This window comes from Jaculus jaculus, chromosome 2 (genome assembly GCF_020740685.1).
Source record: "Jaculus jaculus isolate mJacJac1 chromosome 2, mJacJac1.mat.Y.cur, whole genome shotgun sequence".
In the NCBI taxonomy this organism is placed as follows: domain Eukaryota; kingdom Metazoa; phylum Chordata; class Mammalia; order Rodentia; family Dipodidae; genus Jaculus; species Jaculus jaculus.
The window spans coordinates 117,454,345-117,472,746 of record NC_059103.1 but is presented as its reverse complement, the minus strand read 5'-3'; the positions used below and the strand labels follow the sequence as shown (position 1 = coordinate 117,472,746).

The window sequence follows — 18,402 nt, the reverse complement described above, 5'->3', positions numbered from 1 at the left end:
ACTACAGAGAGCCGAAGATTAAAAAGAGAGAGAAAGAGAAAGAAAGAAAAGAAATCACAAAACTGAAATATGGATAAGTTCACGGGGTACAAGCTCTTTTATGGTTTGGTCCTTTAATATCCCCTCCCAAAAAAAAGTCCATGTATTAAAAGCATGGCCGCCAACAAGCAAGGCTAGTAAGAGGTGGAACCTTTAGAAGGCAGAGCCTAGTAGAAGGAACTTAGGTACTGGGGCCATGTCCTTGAAGGGGATATTGGGATCCTGTACTTTTTCTTCCTCTCTCTTTCCTTCCTAGATTTACTGAGCTGAGCTGAGCTGAGCTGAGCTACCACACCTTCTACCATGAAAGTCTACCTCATCCAGCCAAAACAAGCCTTGCCCTTTTAAGAGTGGATTGTTTCAGGTAGCATATGGCAGCCATGGAACGCTGACTCACATAGATTCCTGATGAAGGCCAATGTTGTTGACATCCTGTCAAGCACAGATTCTGGTTCCTCATCATCATCAACATGGTCAGGACCAGGGCTGGCCCCTGCTGCTCAGCCACAGGGCTTCACCTGAGGCACCAGTGACAGGCAGGGTCTTGCAGGTTCTCAGACCATTCTGAGATGCTTTTTCATGGTCAGCTCTAGAATCAGAATTGAAGCTGGGAAGTTGGGGTGGAGAAGTAACATATTACCCAAAAATGTAGCCTTGCCAGCAAGTCTTTCTGGGGAAATTTGGTGATGTAACTATAAAGTCAAAGCTAAAAATATTTTAGAGCCATAATAAAACCTGTGAGCAAAAGGAGTCAAAGGACTGGGCCATTTTTTTGCTGGCAATTTCTCTTTAGCCAGCAGGCTTTCTTCTTCCTTGTGTTATTTCTCAAGATATCCAGAGCTCTGGTCTCTGCCAGGCTTAGCTTCTGCCTGTTGACCTCCTGGCATATCCTCCATTTGCTTCCTTTGAGAAAGGTGTGTTTTGATCTAGTCTTTAAAAGCTATCTTGACTTTCCTTTCAAAGCACTTTCTTTGCCCCATATGCAGTAGCTCTAACAGTAGCCTGCTGTTTTTGCCCATGAAGCTTTTTCTCTCACTCTTGCTCATTTGCCTGGAGCCAAGTGTCTATGATAGCTAGTCTACTTTCTGAGAAAACTCAGATTATTTGCTTAAGCCTAAGTAAGTACTGACTTCTAGACAAGCTATGACCTATTTTTGCTTCAGAATAAGCATATTAAGTGTATCATATACAGTAGGGGCTGAGATAGTCAGATGCCACCACTATGCTCAGAAAGAGAAACGCTGATGGCTGATCACACAGGGTGCCATGGGGATGGGAGGCAGTGAGCAATGCTATGGAGAACAAACTGGTGCTTTGTCACTCTACCTCATGTGATCCAACAAGGGCCGAGATACATCTGTAACATACTTAGAATATTGCTTGTCACAGAATAAGTATACAGTACATGTTATCATTTAAAAACTTACGTGTGTGCTAGAGAGATGACTCAGAGGTTAGGGTACTTGCCTGCAAAGCCTAATGATCTGGGCTCAATTTCTCAGTACCCATATAAAGCCAGATGCACAAAGTGGTGCATACATCTGGAGTTCATCTACGGTGGTTGGAGGCCCTGGCATGCCCATTCACTCTGTCTGTCTTTCTTTCCTCTGTCTCTCTCTCCTTGGAAATAAATAAATAAATAAAATAAAAACTTGTATTACTGGAATTTGCCTTTGTGGCTAAAATCTCTATTATTAATTGTGATTCATTATTCTGTCCAGGAATTATGTTTTAATCCTTAGAAGAGCCATGCAATATGTACCGACTGAATATTGTTACCATGCATTACAAAATTAGTTCATACTGAAGGATATATTCAAGAGATAAATTGACATATTAGAGTAGATTTTATAAAACTAAATCTGTTCAGAGTACAGGATAGTTCAATCAATTAATAGTTTCCCTCGTTATTGGTTTGAAATGTACCTTGGTCTCTACGTCTACTTGCCCTCTGGCCAGTTATTCAGCTCTTGTCCTTCTCATCATGTTATGAAGCATTCATTATAGGTTACTTCCTGTGACTTTTCCTCTCCTCAATATCATGAGTTTTTGTCATTCCCTGAGTCAGGTGACATTTTCTAAGAAAGCAAAAAAGAGTTCTAAGTGTCTGTGCCATGAGCTCCTTGACATCCAGTAACCTTTTGTTATCATTTAAAAAAATAAAACTGTGGCCTTTGTCCAAGGATTTTCTGTATGTCTGGCTTCCTGAACCTCTCAGGTCTGTTTTAGTCAATATTTTACCTGCCAGCCCAAAATGTGTTGATGCTGAGCTCAGAGGAATTAAATTGATCTAGTTTTCTTCTACCTTGTTAGGGCTTTTGTCAGCTACCATCTTTTGTGAGCTGAATATTTTTAAGTGACAGACACAGCAGAGTCCCTTTATACCACAGGACAAAGGGATGGGATTCGCACTTAGCTCAGAAGCTCAGAACTGAGGCCTATTAGGCTATCACTATCCAGGGCTGTGGCAGTTCCAGAAACATAGACCACTGTAGGGGATTGACCCCTTTTAATCAATAGCTGTTACAAGAAAAGCTTTCTGTACTTTGGAGAGTGATATTTAAAAGCACATTGAGGTAACCGTAAGTACTTTATAACCAAACAGTGTTTATTGATTCTGACTTGCAAGTGTTCCTGTTCTTGTCCACTAATGGGATGCCATATATGTGAGCTTTCAGTATGGTTCCTTGGAAATGCATGCCATCATATAGGCACAAATATGACTTTCTGAAACTACATATAACTTCCTGTGTGCTAGCCTTTATTTTCACTCATTCTCTTTCTTAAGGATCGGCAAAATCTGCCCAACTTATGCCTGTTTTCTAACCATTAGCCACCTGCCTATTACTACCAAATTGATAGTGGCTACTCAGAGAAGAGAACAACCAAAACTTACAAGCTTCTTCCACAAGTAGGACTGAAAGGAGATCCTACCTCATCAATAAATAGAATAGGCTCTTCTACAAAATCTCAGTAGGAATAGTCAAGGAAATGTGTATAGGGAGATAAAATCATTTCTAAGAAATATAGTTAAGAAATAAAATCAGCTCAGACATTTTATGTATCAATTTGTAATTGTCCTTCCTAACTAGAAGAGCAGTGTGGGTCGTGGTCCTACCCCATGATACAGTATCTCAGTAGACTACAGGGATAGGATGGATCAGTACTGCAGCACTGGGGTTATGGGTCTGATCGTTCAGCTCAGGGTTGATCCTTCCATAGTATTTCTGTCCAGAGCCAGGAAGAATTCCACAGTGTCTAACCACAGGGCTGGGACTGTGAGAAAGGCATTTGAGCCTATACTAGCCCCAGGGAAAAGATTTGTGGAAACCATATTCCCCTTTAGATATGCCCAGTTTACATTAAACAGCATAGCAAATGTGGAGTTGTGACAAGCATGAGTTTAGATTGCCCTCTAGTGCTTAAACAGTGCCAGCAGCCAACAGCATCACACTGCAAGCAGAAGTGACTGACTACAGGCTCAGACAAAATAGGCAGCCTGCTTAGAATTTCTGAAAAGACCATAAACAAAGAAATGCAGATAACAATGCATGAATGAAGATCTAATCCTTCAATGTATGGATCATATGCACCAGGTATCAATTATTTCCAGGAAACCAGACATAGTGGCATACACCTGGAATCTCAGCACTTGGAAGGTGGAAGCAGGAAAATTAGGAATTCTAGGTCAGCCTCAGCTACAGAGTAAGTTCAAGGCCAGCCTGAACAACAATGACCAGAGATGAACATTCAGGAAACAATAATCTCATCTAATGGTCAAAATAAGACATCAGAACCACACCAGATAATAACCAATACAGACAAATTTGCAGAGATATATAAACAACTATTTTAAGAAAACTCAGTAAGTTTCAAGAGAACGTAGAGCAATAATTTAATACTACAGCAGAGAAACAAAGAGAGATGGAACAATTTCTAAAACTCAAACAGAAATCTTTGAGCTGAAAGGTATCTTTGGTAAAATGAAAAATGTGACAGAGGTATCAATAGCCACATAGATCAAACAGAAGAATTGATGAACTCAGAGGCTATGGGAAAATTAATGGTCAAGGGAGGAAAATAAAAGATATAAGGAGGAGTGGGGAAAGCCTAAGTGTGCATGGAGATAAATAAAAAATAGCAAGTACTCAGGTAGTTGGGGCTGAAGGGGAACGTGAGACTGTCAAGAGATGAAAAGCTTATTCAGAGATAATAATAGAAAACTTCCCACATCCAGGTACAGGGAGGTCACTGGTCTGATGTAACTCAACTGAGTCACAGTATATTATATTCCAGATACCAAAGGCTAAAGCACCTGGAGGCAGCAAGGGAAAGAAACACATGCCATAGAAGAACCTTTCTATCCACCTGAAGGCAGACTTCTCAGCCAGGGAGGGTAGCACGAAATTATGTTATTAGTGAAAGAAAAACAATAAACTGTCAACCAAAAATGTTATGCCCAACCAAGGTATTCTTTACAAATGAATCCCCAGATAAACAAAAGCTAAGAGAATATGTCTCTCCCAAAAATAAAATAATATAATAAGCTAACAGGAGTTAACAGACTTTTAAGAGATGTTAACAAGTAAGAAGAAAACACTGGCAGTTATAAAACTCACAGATATGTGTGGACACATCCAAATTGGTCGGATGTAGCAAACACTGTATGTAAATCATTTATCACATTACAATCAAGGCTACAACCAAAACAGTCAAAATAATAATTATATTAACATGTTAGAAGAGAGCAAGCAGAGAAACATGTAAAATATTTCATCACAAATGCTTAATGTGGGAGGAATAGAGTGTTTACATGAATAATTTTCTTGTTAGCAGATTGTCTTCTTTGGTTCTTACTGTTCCTTATATCATAGTAATGAATAGTGATACTGGAAAACTTGGGTGTCTACAGGCAAAAAAAAAAAAAAAAAAAAAAAAAAGGGACTTGGCTCCTCTCCATCACCAGTTACAAAAACCAACTCAAAATAAATTGAGACCAGAAACTGTGACACGATTAGGGCAGAACACAGAAGAAATGCATCAGGACATTGGAATGGGTATGGATATTTGAAAAACACTCCAAAACCACAGGAAATAACACCAGAAATAAGTAGGGTCACAACAAACTAAACTGCTTTCTCTGCAACAAAGGAAACAACCAGCAAAGTGAAGAGATAGCCTAAAGAATGATAGAAAATGTTGACAAACTATACATCTGACAAGGATCTCAGAAACAAATTCTCAAAAAAAAATAAATAAATAAATCAAACAGACAAAAAGAACAATAGACTAACCAGATGGCTCTCAAAAGACGAACAAATGGCTAGCAGGTATTCACAAAGTAAGTCAAGAAATTGCATCATTAACCATTGGAGAAATGTAAATCAAACTATAATGAGATAAAATTTCATTTCAAAGTCTACGAAAAGATGGCAAGTGCCAGTGACGAAGCAAAAAACAGTGAACTCTGGCACACTACTGATGGGAAAAACCACTAGCCCTGCCATTATGGGAAACCATATGGAGTTTCTTCAAAAAATTAAAACTACCCTATGACCCAGAAACCTCACCACTGGTCGCATATCCAAAGGGAATGGAATCAGCATGCCAACGGAGTATCTGCACCCCTGTGTCGATGCAGCGCCAGGCGTCCATCAAATGATGAGTGGACAAAGAAAATATGGTATATAGGTACAACTGAATGTTACTCAGCCACAATTAAAAAAAAAAAAAGAATTATGGCTGGAGAAATTGCATAGTGGTTAAAGGAACTGGTTTGCTAAGCCTGGTAGCTTGGGTTTGACTCCTTCAGACCCACATGAAGCCAGAAGTACAAAGTGGTACATGCATCTTTTCCAGTGGCAAAAGTGCTTGGTGTACCCATTTTTATTCTCTCTCTCTCTCTCTTTACTTGCAAGTAAATAATAAGTAAAAATCTTTGTGCCAAGATAGATTGAAATGGAGAACATTATATTAGTGACATAGGCCAAGTAGAGGTAGGCTTAATCTAATTTAAGCATTACACCATGTATGCATGCATAGGGACATCACATGGCACCCCATAAATATGAGCATTTTTTATGTTTTGTGTATATGTTTTTAAAATAAAATAAATTAAATTATTTTTTTTACAAAGAGCACCATAGACCACAATCAGGGTTCCAAGTTTCCTGGCATAGATTTGAAGTGCTCAATTTGCCATGCTTTCTGAAGTCAGTTTTAAGTTGCCTCTTCCAAGTTCCTGACGGAACAGGAAGGTCAGAGAAAGGCCATATTCCTGCCTCTCCAAGTAAGTTACACTTGAAGAACAAGGAAAGACCTCAGTAGAAGTGCAGAGCCCCTTGCTCTGTGGTGTTACTAGGCCACATCCATGACTTTTTACCTGTCCAGCTGAGCAAAGGAAACAATGTTAATGAAACTGTCATCGCCATTCATGATCTCACCTTCTTCTGGATGCTTGTTAGGTTTTTCTCCTTTCTGACAGAGAATCGTTTCTTCAAAACTCTCCCCCGTAGCTGATGGCTGCCACCACAGTGCATACCCACAGTCCCCATGGGGATGATCTGCACCCTCAATGAGGAGGGCCCTTTCCGAAATAGGGGCAGTGATGAGGGAAAAGACGATACCAACATGTGTTGTTTACATACTAAGTATGATCGTATGTAAAAAAATTAATTTTATAAAAGCTCATGCTCTCAGGGTAGCGCCAAGTCGTTGTCTAGGCAGTGGGGTGCAGGGTGACAGTGAGGGCTGCCAGGCAGCACATTAGACTGCACTGTACTCTCAGCTGGCTCTGCACGCGGGGAAGCTGTTTCCACTTTGCGTAAGGAGTAGATTAAGCCTGGAGGAATGTGATGCAAGCTAGGAGGTCTTACTCTCCACCCAAGCCAAATCTGATGCCTGCGATGCAGAGACACTGGGCAAGCCTTACAAATGGAACAAAGGTTTCTTAATCCCCAGTACACTGGCCACGGTGCTTCTACCTGCCTAACCATTTGGGCACCCAGACTAGTGGGTCTGATCCCAAGAACTCCACATCTGAAGGTGAAATGGCTCTCTGCTTGGGTGTGGCAGAAACCATGGTCACTGGGCTGTACATCTAGCATGTAATGCCTTCCCCAAAAGTTACAATGGAGTATGTCTGGAACAGTTATAAATTGGTTTGTTTTCACTGGGCCAGAGCCTTAGTCTCTGAATGAAGTAATGATTCTCTCATAGAGCTTCAGAGAATACAGATCTGGCACACTGCCTGGGGTTTAACATTCGTCGAATATGTTTGGTTCCTTACGGAATGCTGCAGTGGGACTTCTGAAATCCTTCATTCCCACATTCGAGGAGCAGTGTTAATGTGCCCTTAGGCAGCACCAGCAGAACAAGCTCAGATCATTACTGATTCCTACAGGAGTCGGCTATATCACTGGACCATAGAGAGGGCTAAATCACAACTCACAGCGGAGAGGAGGGAGTGGAATGGGGGGATTACATCAATGTCTGTTCCTTGCAGCTGTTGGAAAGATTAAAGTTTCCTGGATACCTTTGACACCAGCATGTGCTGTCATCTTAATTCAAAGCTGAGAGGTTCAAGCTATAACCATGGTAACAACGTCCCTAATAACAAAGACTCAAATATAACCCTAATTTTCTGCACTTGCCATTCTCTGATAGTCCTATATTTTTGTCAAGTAGACTGAAATTTACAGACTACTCCTTGAATCTCAGTTATTATATGTATACTGTCGCCTGTTCTCAAGTGAAAGCACCTTGTAGACAGAAGCTAGATTCCAATTAATTTTACAGCAAACTTGAGACAATAAGGACATAGCCTTTGGAGTCAAATTGACTTGTTTGAAATGGCAGACTTTCATAGTAGGTTGGACTTGTGAGACTAATTAGTTTCCCCAAGCCTCAGTTGGCTGAGGTGATAAAAGGAAACAATATTCTCAGCATAAAGTTTTCAGTTCCTTCCTTGGCTTTGTGTCCCCTCTCGTGTCTGCTAGAGTGCTTTGCCTGCATGCAAGAGGCATTTGAAAGATTTGAACTGAGTTGCTGAAAATGAGCAGCCCATGTTTTCAAAGATGCCGAAAATGCAAAAACACACACCCTCCATATGAATGAGTGTGACAGGAAACTAAGGGCGCCCAGTGAACGCCCACTGCCTAATATCACAGGACATACTCGTGACGGATCTTGGGATAAAACCAATCGGGACTCCTGAATTTTAGATGAATTCTTTGAGGTCATCTAAGGCCTTCTAAAACTGTCTGACTTCACAGTGAGCACGGTCTGGCAGGAAATGGGACAGAGCAAGCACATGGAAGATCTTCTGAGTCTCTGAGCTAAAGCAATCCCAAGACGCACCATGCCTAAGCTTCATATCTTCAGTCAAAGGCATTAGAAAAGCAGAGACAGGCTTCTGACCATCTGAAAGGAACATTTTATTAGCTAGGTGGATAGCATCCATGGTGTGGTCTCAAGTTAAAAAGGGTTTTAATATGAGACAGGAGAAACCACAGTACAGGTAATTCTCCATCCCCAGCTGCAGTTCGGTATTAAGCCATTTTCCATTCCTATAGCTTAATAGTTGAAGCTGGATAACTTACAAATTTTAAGGTTTATTTAGCCCCCAGTTTGAGAGACTAAAAGTCTGATATTTAAAAAAAGAAGAAGAAGAAGCCAGGCATGGTAGCACGTGCCTTTAATGTCGGCACTCACTCTGGAGGCAGAGGCAGGAGGGTGGCTGTGAGCAGCCACCCTGAGACTACATAAGAAAATTCCAGGTCAGCCTGGTCTAGAGCAAGGCCCTACCTTGAAAAGTAATAACAAAAACCAAAAGGGGAAAAAAGAGTCTAAGATAGGAGCAGATTTAGCTCAGCTGAGGTCTCTTGACTACACCACACTGAGATCGATAGCATCACGTGGGGGCATCTATGAGAGGGAGAGGGCACAAGAGGGCACAGCTAGGAGGGCTCACTTTTAGAGCAGCCCTTATGTGAGAACTAGTCTGGGTCAGGTGAATGCTAGATCAGTCTCTCCCAAGGGCAGCTTCCAAATGACCGAATTACTTCCCACTAGACCTCACTGCTTGATGGTCCCACTTCCCTTTAACATTGCCCACAGTAGGAACCAAGTCTGTAAAATAAATAAATAAATAAAAATAAACATTGGAGGACATAACACCCCGTGCATTCTGGCATCCCATGATCTTACCACCCAGAAAAAATAAGAGGATACCAAGACGTTCCTTCACACAGTAGCACAATGCCTCAGGCTCATCAAAGAAGCTATTGCAAAAGGATTCCCTGTTGGAAGTAGACATAGACAGTGGTCTCTTGGGGGCCTGTGGGTTTTTTTCTAAATATGCCCACCCTCTTCACCTTAGACTTGAGGAAGTCATTCAGGGAATCAGTGCAGGGAAAACTTACTACTGTTGGGTCTCTCCAGGGTCATCTTCTCATGTCCCTACATGCTCTACAAATCTATAGGTCCAAACCAGAGCACAATTTATTCTAAATAAAATTTGCACACACAAAAAAATTGAGGGCTGGAGAAATGACTTAATGTAGGGCACTTGCCTGCAAAGCCAAAGGACCCAGGTTCAATTCCCCAGGACCCACATACCCAGATGCACAAGGGGGCACATGCATCAGGAGTTCATTTGCAGTGGCTAGAGGCCCTGGGTTACCCATTCTTTCCCTCCCTCTCTCTCTCTCTTTCTCTCCCTGCCTATTTCTCTATCTCTCAAATAAATAACAAAATATTTTTTTAATGAAATATCCCATCATGTTATGCTCAAAACTGTAACTTAAAGCTAGCCTTAGGGCTGGAGAGATGGCTTAGCAGTTAAGGTATTTGCCTGCAAAGCCAAAGGATCTCAGTTCTATTCTCCAGGACCCATGTAAGCCAGATGCACAAGGGTGCGCATGCATCTGGAGTTCATTTGCAGCGGCTGAAGGCTCTGGCACACCCATTCTCTCTCTCTCTCTCTCTCTCTCTCTCTCTCTCTCTCTCTCTATTAAATAAATAAAATAAAATAAAAGTCAGGCTTGATGGCACACAACTTTAATTTCAGCACTCAGGAGACAGAAGTAGGAGGATTTCTATGAGTTCAAGGTCATCCTGAGGGAACATAGTGAATTCCAGGTCAACCTGGGGTAGAATGGGGCCCTACCTCAAAAAAAATAAATAAATAAAGCTTAACTTGATGATCAAAACATTGAAAATTTGGGGCTGGAGAGATGGCTTAGTGGCTAAGTGCTTGCCTGTGAAGCCTAAGGACCCCAGTTCAAGGCTCAATTCCCCAGGACCCACGTTAGCCAGATGCACAAGGGGGGCACACGAGTCTGGAGTTCGTTTGCAGTGGCTGGAGGCCCTGGCACGCCCATTCTCTCCCTCTCTCTCTCTGCCTCTTTCTATCTGTCGCTCTCCAATAAATAAATAAAAATAACAACAATAAGTTTTAAAAAAATCATTGAAAATTTATGAAACATATATCCAGTATCTCAGCAAAATCCAGCTTCAGCAAGAGAGCCGCTGGGCCTGTGTGTCTGACAGTATCAGGAAGATAGCCACACGGATGAATCCATGCACCAGTGGCTATTTTCTCAGGACCACCAATGTGGCCACTTTGCTTTCTTCTGAGGGGTGGTTTGTGTGGATAACACTGGCAACTACCACATTCAGATGTGCCGGGTTACTTGTTTTCTCTTTAAGGAAGCACGGGTAAAAGAATAGTCACTAATCTAACACTTAAGCACTTGCAGACACAGCAGAGCCTTCATCTGTCTCTTTGTCTTTGTTTCTTAACAGGATAGTGAGAAAAAAAAAAGAGGGGAGAGATGAGTATGAGAGAAGTACAAAGAAAAGAAAGAGCAATAAAGACTCATAGTTGGTTGAATGTGGAAGGCAGAGGGAGGGAAAAGAGGACAGAGAAAGGAGGAGAGGAAGAGCTGAGTGAAGAAGTCAGATTCCAGGTGACACAGGGTGAGGCAGGAGTGGGGGAGGAGAGCCCTAGGCAGTGGTAAGAGCGGCAGGGAACTGGAGAGTAAGCTCATCATCTGCTTAGCCCCGCCTCCACTTAGCAACAGTGACGATGAGCTCAGTGTTATTGAAGCCTTCGTTTTTCAAAAGCAATTTGAAATCCAAATCATTCAAAGTTTCATAATTCCATTTTAAAATAAAATCTGCAGGGCATATTTAATCCAAGAGCTACTAGGTACCAACCATATATATATATACATACACACACACACACACATACATACATATACATATACATATACACATACACATACATACATACATATATATATACATATACACACACACACACACACACACACACACACGCACACACACACACACACACATATATATATATGTGAGGGAAGGGGTAGACAGACACCAGTCAAAAATGGGTAAATTTTCAGAACATGGAAGACTGGCTAGAAAACAATAGAAAGGAGAGAGTTAGAGAAGTAGATGCACATGGTAGCCTCTGGGACATTTTAGAGCCTGTTTACATTAGCTTGAATTACTTGACCTCTTTCGCTTCTGCCTCCTTGTCTGTGAGGAGACCAACACAGGCATTGGATGGTTGGTAAAAGCGCTGGAGAAGTTGCCCCACACAAGGATGTCTGGCATGTGGTTGATGCCCCATAGACATGGTTTAACTTTCTGTGCTTCCTTTTGATATGTGGGGAGTTGGGTCCTAAGAGGAAAGTTCACTGGTCTAAATTCTCATACTCGATGCCATCCAATAGGCCTTGAGTAGGAATCCTCATGAGAACCTTCTGAACTATAAAATCTTTCTCCTCAGAGAGCATGCATGCATGGGGACACACACACACACCATTCCATTTCAGAAGAACACAGGCTCTTTACAACCCATTCATGCACTCCAGGTCAGAGTCAGTATGATCACGAGTGTATAACATAATACTTCTGTCCTAAAGCATCAGAAAGCAGCATTATGACAACTAATGGCTCATGTTATATGGCATGATGAGTCAGCTTTAGAGTCAGACCACAGAATTAACTTTGGGTGTGTGAACACACGTGGCAGAAGTGTCTTGCTGGTGTAGTCTGCCTTTGCCTGGCTCCAGCATCCTAAGAGAATTGTCCATACCACCTGCATAGACATACATGTCTGATTACACCGTTTCCAGGGGGCTGAAGGACCCTTAAAGAGAGATGGGCTTGAGAGGGCGCATAAGCTACATCTGTCACTGAGAGATGATTTAAGGGAAACTCCCCTACATGGCTGGCTTGTGAATGACTGATGGTGAAGGGGGCTCTACTGGCCTATGGCTGGGCACATTATGATATCAAAAAAGAAAGCAGGAGGGGCTGGAGGGATGGCTTAGCAGTTAAGCGCTTGCCTATGAAGCCTAAGGACCCCAGTTCGAGGCTCCATTCCCCAGGACCCACGTTAGCCAGATGCACAAGGGGGCACATGCGTCTGGAGTTCGTTTGCAGTGGCTGGAGGCCCTGGCGCAGCCACTCTCTCTCTTTCTCTCCCTCTCCCTCTTTCTCTGTCACTCTCAAATAAATAAACAAAGAAACAAACAAAAAAGAAAGCAGGAGGATTAGGTCGCCACGCCGGGCCGGGGTGGGAGGGAGCGCGGGACTCTTTTCCTCTCAGCCTGACCTGCGGGCGGGCAGCTGCGGAGCATGTGGACCCCGGCCCGGAGGAGGCTCATGCGCGACTTCAGGCTGCTGCAAGAGGACCCACCTGTGGGGGTCAGTGGTGCACCTTCTGAAAACAACATTATGCAGTGGAATGCAGTTATATTTGGACCAGAAGGGACGCCCTTTGAAGATGGTACTTTTAAACTAGTAATAGAATTTTCTGAAAAATATCCAAATAAACCACCAACTGTTAGATTTTTATCCAAAATGTTTCATCCAAATGTGTATGCTGATGGCAGCATATGTTTAGATCTCCTTCAGAATCGATGGAGTCCAACATATGACATACCTTCTATCTTAACTTCAATTCAGTCTCTGTTGGATGAACGGTATCCAAACAGTCCTGCCAAAGCCAGGCAGCACAGCTTTATCAGGAGAACAAGCGAGAGTATGAGAAAAGAGTTTCGGCCATTGTGGAACAAAGCTGGAATGACTCCTAATAGACAAGTGGTCTGTCCAGCTTCCCATCATGTATAATTTACCTCCCAGTAGAAAGGCTAACAAATTTTAAGTGACACAGGTTTTAAAGATTCTTCAGAGAAAAAACGTCCTTCAGTTTAGAACCTATAAAAGCTTGTGTATCTTGATTAATATACTTTTTATTGCATGGTGTGAACTAACTTATTGCTGCATAAATTTGTAATGTATCCTGTTTTTATTTTTTTCCAAGTGTATAATGTTGGTGTGGAGTTGTCATGACAGAATATACACATTTTGTAAATCTGTACTTTTTAAAAATATTGTATGCCTTATTTTTTAATTCTTTAGATTTTTAAATTGGAGAAAAGCACTTAAAGTTTTTTATATATGAATATTACATGTAAAGCCGTTAAAATACAAAAAAGAAAGAAAGAAAGCAGGAACCTGAGACAGTAATGGAGAGAGCCGGTGTGGTGGTTTGGGTCAACTTGATCTGTTTAGGAATCCAGAGACATTCCTCATAATTGGGTCTCTGAGGTTGCTTCCAGGAAGGATTAACTAGAGGGCAAACCTTCCTGCAGGGCCCTTCCGCCAGAGTGAGCAGCCCCTCTCTAAGGGGGGGGCTTTATCAAAAGACGCTCTGGGAAGAAAGATATTCTCCTCCCTTCCCACCTGGCTGCCTGTGCTGCTTGTTGCTTGCTGTTTGCTGTTTTGCTGCATTCCAGTGTGGACCAAAGACCAGCTTGGACTGAAAAGCGTCAGCCCTCCAGGACACCTCCAGGCCTTCAGTGACGGATTGGGACTGCTGAAGCATCCAGCCTCATGGACTGAGCAGCTACCAGGATCCTTGATTCTCAAGCCTGCAATCTGCTATTGTTGGACTGCCACAAGCTAATCCAATGAATTCCCTTTTTAATACAATTCATTCTATCAGTTCTGTTCCTCTAGAGAACCCTGACTAATACACCAGGTTTCTCTGAGAAGCTCCCATCTCCCTGAAGTCAGCTCCCTCTGGGTACTAAGGAGACACTGGTTGCAGATATAGCAAGCACAGCAGCTGTCTGCCTTACTAGATACGTTCTGAGCTCAGAGCAGTAATGGTCAGACTGTGAAAACCACACCCAAATGCATTCCTATCTCCCAGTAATTGCTACACTGAACACAAATGACTTTAATATGTAAGCACTTTTCTACATTCAAGGACATTCTAACATTCAAGCATAAGACATTTTGTTCCCAATAAATGTGCATCTATAAATTTGACCCATCCTTCTTAAACTGAAAATTCTATGATTCTAGAGTTATCCCATCTTGTAAAAATGAAATAAAGCCAATTATCACACAGAGAGAAAGGCACTGAAGAACTGAAAGCAAAAAAAAAGAAAAACTTGATTTCAGGAGAACCCAAAAGATGAGGAAGGTCTACCACAAACTCCAAGCCCTGCAGGGTCTGCTAGATGTGGGCAGTTTGGGAGAACTGTGTTTCTTCTTAAGAACTAATGATTAAAGAAGGAGGTACTTGGAACCTGCAGGAAATGATCAAGATCTTTAGGGAAATTATGGCCATAGAGGTAGCCCTGGGGTTTTGCTATTGCTGGTGGTGGTAAGTTTGTTGTTGTTCTTTTGTTTTGTTTTTCCAGTAGGGTCTTGCTCTAGCCCAGTCTGACCTAAAATTCACTGTGTAGTCTCAGGATGACCTCAAACTCACAGTGATCCTTCCACCTCTGCCTCCCTATGCTGAGATTAAAGATGTACATCACCACCCCTGGAACAGAGAGAGAATGGGCACTCCAGGACCTCTAGCAGCTTCAAATGAACTCCAACCTCATGTGCTACCTTGTTCTTCAGGCTTTACGTGGGTACTGGGAAATCAAACCTGGGTCCTTAGGCTTCCCAGGCAAGTGCCTTTACCACATAGCCCCCTCTCCAGCCCAGCCCTGGGTTTTGTATGTGCATGTTTGCCATCATTTTGACTTTGAAAAGCAGAAGCCACAGGGCCTGAAGTGATGGCTTAGAGGTTAAGGTGTTTGCCTGGGAAGCCTAAGGGCCCAGGTTCAATTTCCACATAGTACCCACATAAGGCAGATGCACAAGATGGTGAATGCGTCTGGAGTTCATTTGCAGCAGCTGGGGGCCCTGGCAGACCCATTAAATTTTTTTATCGAAAAAATGTAGAAGCCAGTGATTTTGTGCTTCCCATTCATTATTAAAAAGTAATATGTCATCTAAAATTATTTTCCATTTTATCTATTTTTCCTTTGCCAATGAGACACAGGAAGAAATGTAACATCTAAAGAGATTTCCACATCCACAGAGCAGACTTGACCCCTGTCCTGGGACTCCTTGTGGAAACCCTGTGTTTTGGGTCCCATCAGCTCACCTGCTACTTTGTGAGTAGTACAGGTTCCAAAGGACGTGGTCTCCAGGATGGTGTGCTGTGTGGGGTGTTCCCACGGGATCTGACCTAGATGAGTCTCCAATCTGGTTGAACATCAAGGTACTCTTAAAACAAAAACTAGAAATTAGGGCTGGAGAGGTGGCTCAATTAATAAGAGCACTTCCCATGCAAGCATGAGGGTCTGAGGGACCCTGTAACCACCTGAGTTCCACACCTCAGCATCCACATAAACAGTTGGGAATGGCCACACACATCTATAACCCCAGTCCTGTGGGGAGCAGCGACCAGAGAAGAACTAGGGCTCACTGAAAATTAAAAGCTCGGGAATCAGTGAGCATCTCTGTCTCAAGAAAACACACAGGCGAGTGGCGGGGGCAGGGGACACCACGTGCTCTCCTATGTCCTCCGTGGGGACTGTGCATCGGCACACACATACCCACTACACACACAGCATACCACACAGATGCATGGAAAACAAAACTAGAAATTCTCAACAGAAGAAATGGGGGAAACTAAGGTCATGAAATTGTGTTCTTTCATAAAAATGCCCTTTGTCTCCCTGTATTTATGGGATCCCATGATTAAACCAGCCTAGCACTTGCACATTCATTACTGTGAACTCAGGTAGACATGCGCGCGTGCGTGTGTGTGTGTGTGTGTGTGTGTGTGTGTGTAAACCCAAAGTAATCCTCCTGTCTCCACCTTCCTCAACTCAGGGGTTAGGGTGACATGCAGCTTTTTACATGGGTGCTGGGGTTTGAACTCAGGTCCTCCTGCATGAGCAACAACTCACTCTTTCCCACTAAGTCCTCTCACCAGCACCCTGAACCACCACCTTTTCTCTAGGGGTGGTAGAAGTACAAAAAGCTTTTGTGAGAAGAGAGGAAGGTGCAGGGGGTGGGGGGTGAATATTTATTCTGTTCTACATGGTACGTGGCTGGTGAGAAAACTGAGGCTCACTAATGTATGCAGCCCCATAGTTGACCAAAGTACAGTGCAAAAATAATATATTCCATTTTCTTTTTCAAATTTATTTTTTATTGAAAACTTCCATAATTGTAAACAATAACCCATGGTAATTCCCTTCCTTCCCCCACTTTCCCCTTTGAAACTCCACTCTCCATCATTTCCCCTCCCCCTCTCAATCAGTCTCTCTTGTATTTTGATGTCATCATCTTTTCCTCCTATTATGATGGTCTTGTGTAGTAGTGTGTAGGCATTGTGAGGTCATGGATACCCAGGCCATTTTATGTCTGGAAGAGCACGTTGCCAGGAGTCTTACCCATGCTTTCTGTCACCTCTTCCGCAATGGACCCTGAGCCTTGGAAGTTGTGATAAAGATATTTCAGTGCTCAGCACTCCTCTGTCACTTCTTCTCAGCACCATGGTCCCTTCTGAGAAAAGACAAGCTTCTCTAACCAAAAGTGAGGGCAGCCTTAATATAGGGATATGAACATTAGGAAAAGTGCTTACTGGGCAGTTTGGTGAGCATAGTATATACTTTCAGCCAGACACCAGCAGACAGTACACCTCTAGAGCTCATGACTACCTCTGTTGTAGATTTTCAGTAAGAATGAAGGCATGGATGCCAAAGAGTAACTCGGCTTCACAATTTTGCTTCAACAAGAAGCTACTACAAATGACAAGCGGCTTGCAGTCTCGTGCTGCTTTCCACACCCGCCACAAGATGGCAGCATTTCTCCAGTGATGTTGTCATCCCCTGAAACTTGGACCCGGGAATTAGGGCTCAGAGGAACCAGTTACAACTCATGAGAGTTCTAAAATTGTGATGGTTCTCTAACTAAATGACAGCCTCCACTCTCAATGGTTACTTTCAAATGTAAACTTTTTTCCTCCCTAAGCCTCCTGCCTAGGGGGCCGGGGAGTTGGGGGGAGGTGTGAGGCGGGGAGACATTCTCTTAGCGCTATTCTTAATTCCACCACTTGATGGCAGTAAAGGACCCTCCACAGGTAAAAAAAAAAAAAAAAAATTGGCTGCCCCAAGTCTGTAATGACTTATCTACACACCCTAGTTCCATTCTATTCAGATACTCTAGGTTCTTTTGAATGTTTCTTCTTCTTCTTCTTCTTCTTCTTCTTCTTCTTCTTCTTCTTCTTCTTCTTCTTCTTCTTCTTCTTCTTCTTCTTCTTCTTCTTCTTCTTCTTCTTCTTCTTCTTCTTCTTCTTCTTCTTCTCCTTCTCCTTCTCCTTCTCCTTCTCCTTCTCCTTCTCCTTCTCCTTCTCCTTCTCCTTCTCCTTCTCCTTCTCCTTCTCCTTCTCCTTCTCCTTCTCCTTCTCCTTCTCCTTCTCCTTCTCCTTCTCCTTCTCCTTCTCCTTCTCCTTCTCCTTCTCCTTCTCCTTCTCCTTCTCCTTCTCCTTCTCCTTCTCCTTCTCCTTCTCCTTCTCCTTCTCCTTCTCCTTCTCCTTCTCCTTCTCCTTCTCCTTCTCCTTCTCCTTCTCCTTCTCCTTCTCCTTCTCCTCCTCCTCCTCCTCCTCCTCCTCCTCCTCCTCCTCCTCCTCCTCCTCCTCCTCCTCCTCCTCCTCCTCCTCCTCCTCCCCTTCTTCCTCTTCCTCTTCCTCTCCTTCTCCTCCTCCTCCCCCTTCTTCTTCTTCTTCCTCTCCTCCTCCTTCTTCCCCTTCTCCTTTCCCTTCCCCTCCTCTTCCTCCTCCTCCTTCTTCTTCATATCCTTTCAGGGTTTTGGTCATTTCTTAGGTGTGTTGCATCTCCAAGCTGTCACTGACTATTTCCATGGGAGTTAGAGACCTATCTCCATGGTTGGCCTAATAAATTTTGTAATTTTCTCTCTCTGATCCTCATGGCTCCGATGCTAGCTAAATCTTCTTAGGCTCTTCCTTCA

The 18,402-nt window shown here is 42.9% G+C and overlaps 1 pseudogene; it reads left to right on the top strand.

The window, feature by feature from the left end:
- Nucleotides 1–12,708: 12,708 nt before the first annotated feature.
- LOC101616498 lies at nt 12,709–13,230 on the top strand (annotated as a pseudogene).
- The last annotated feature ends 5,172 nt before the right edge of the window (nt 13,231–18,402 follow it).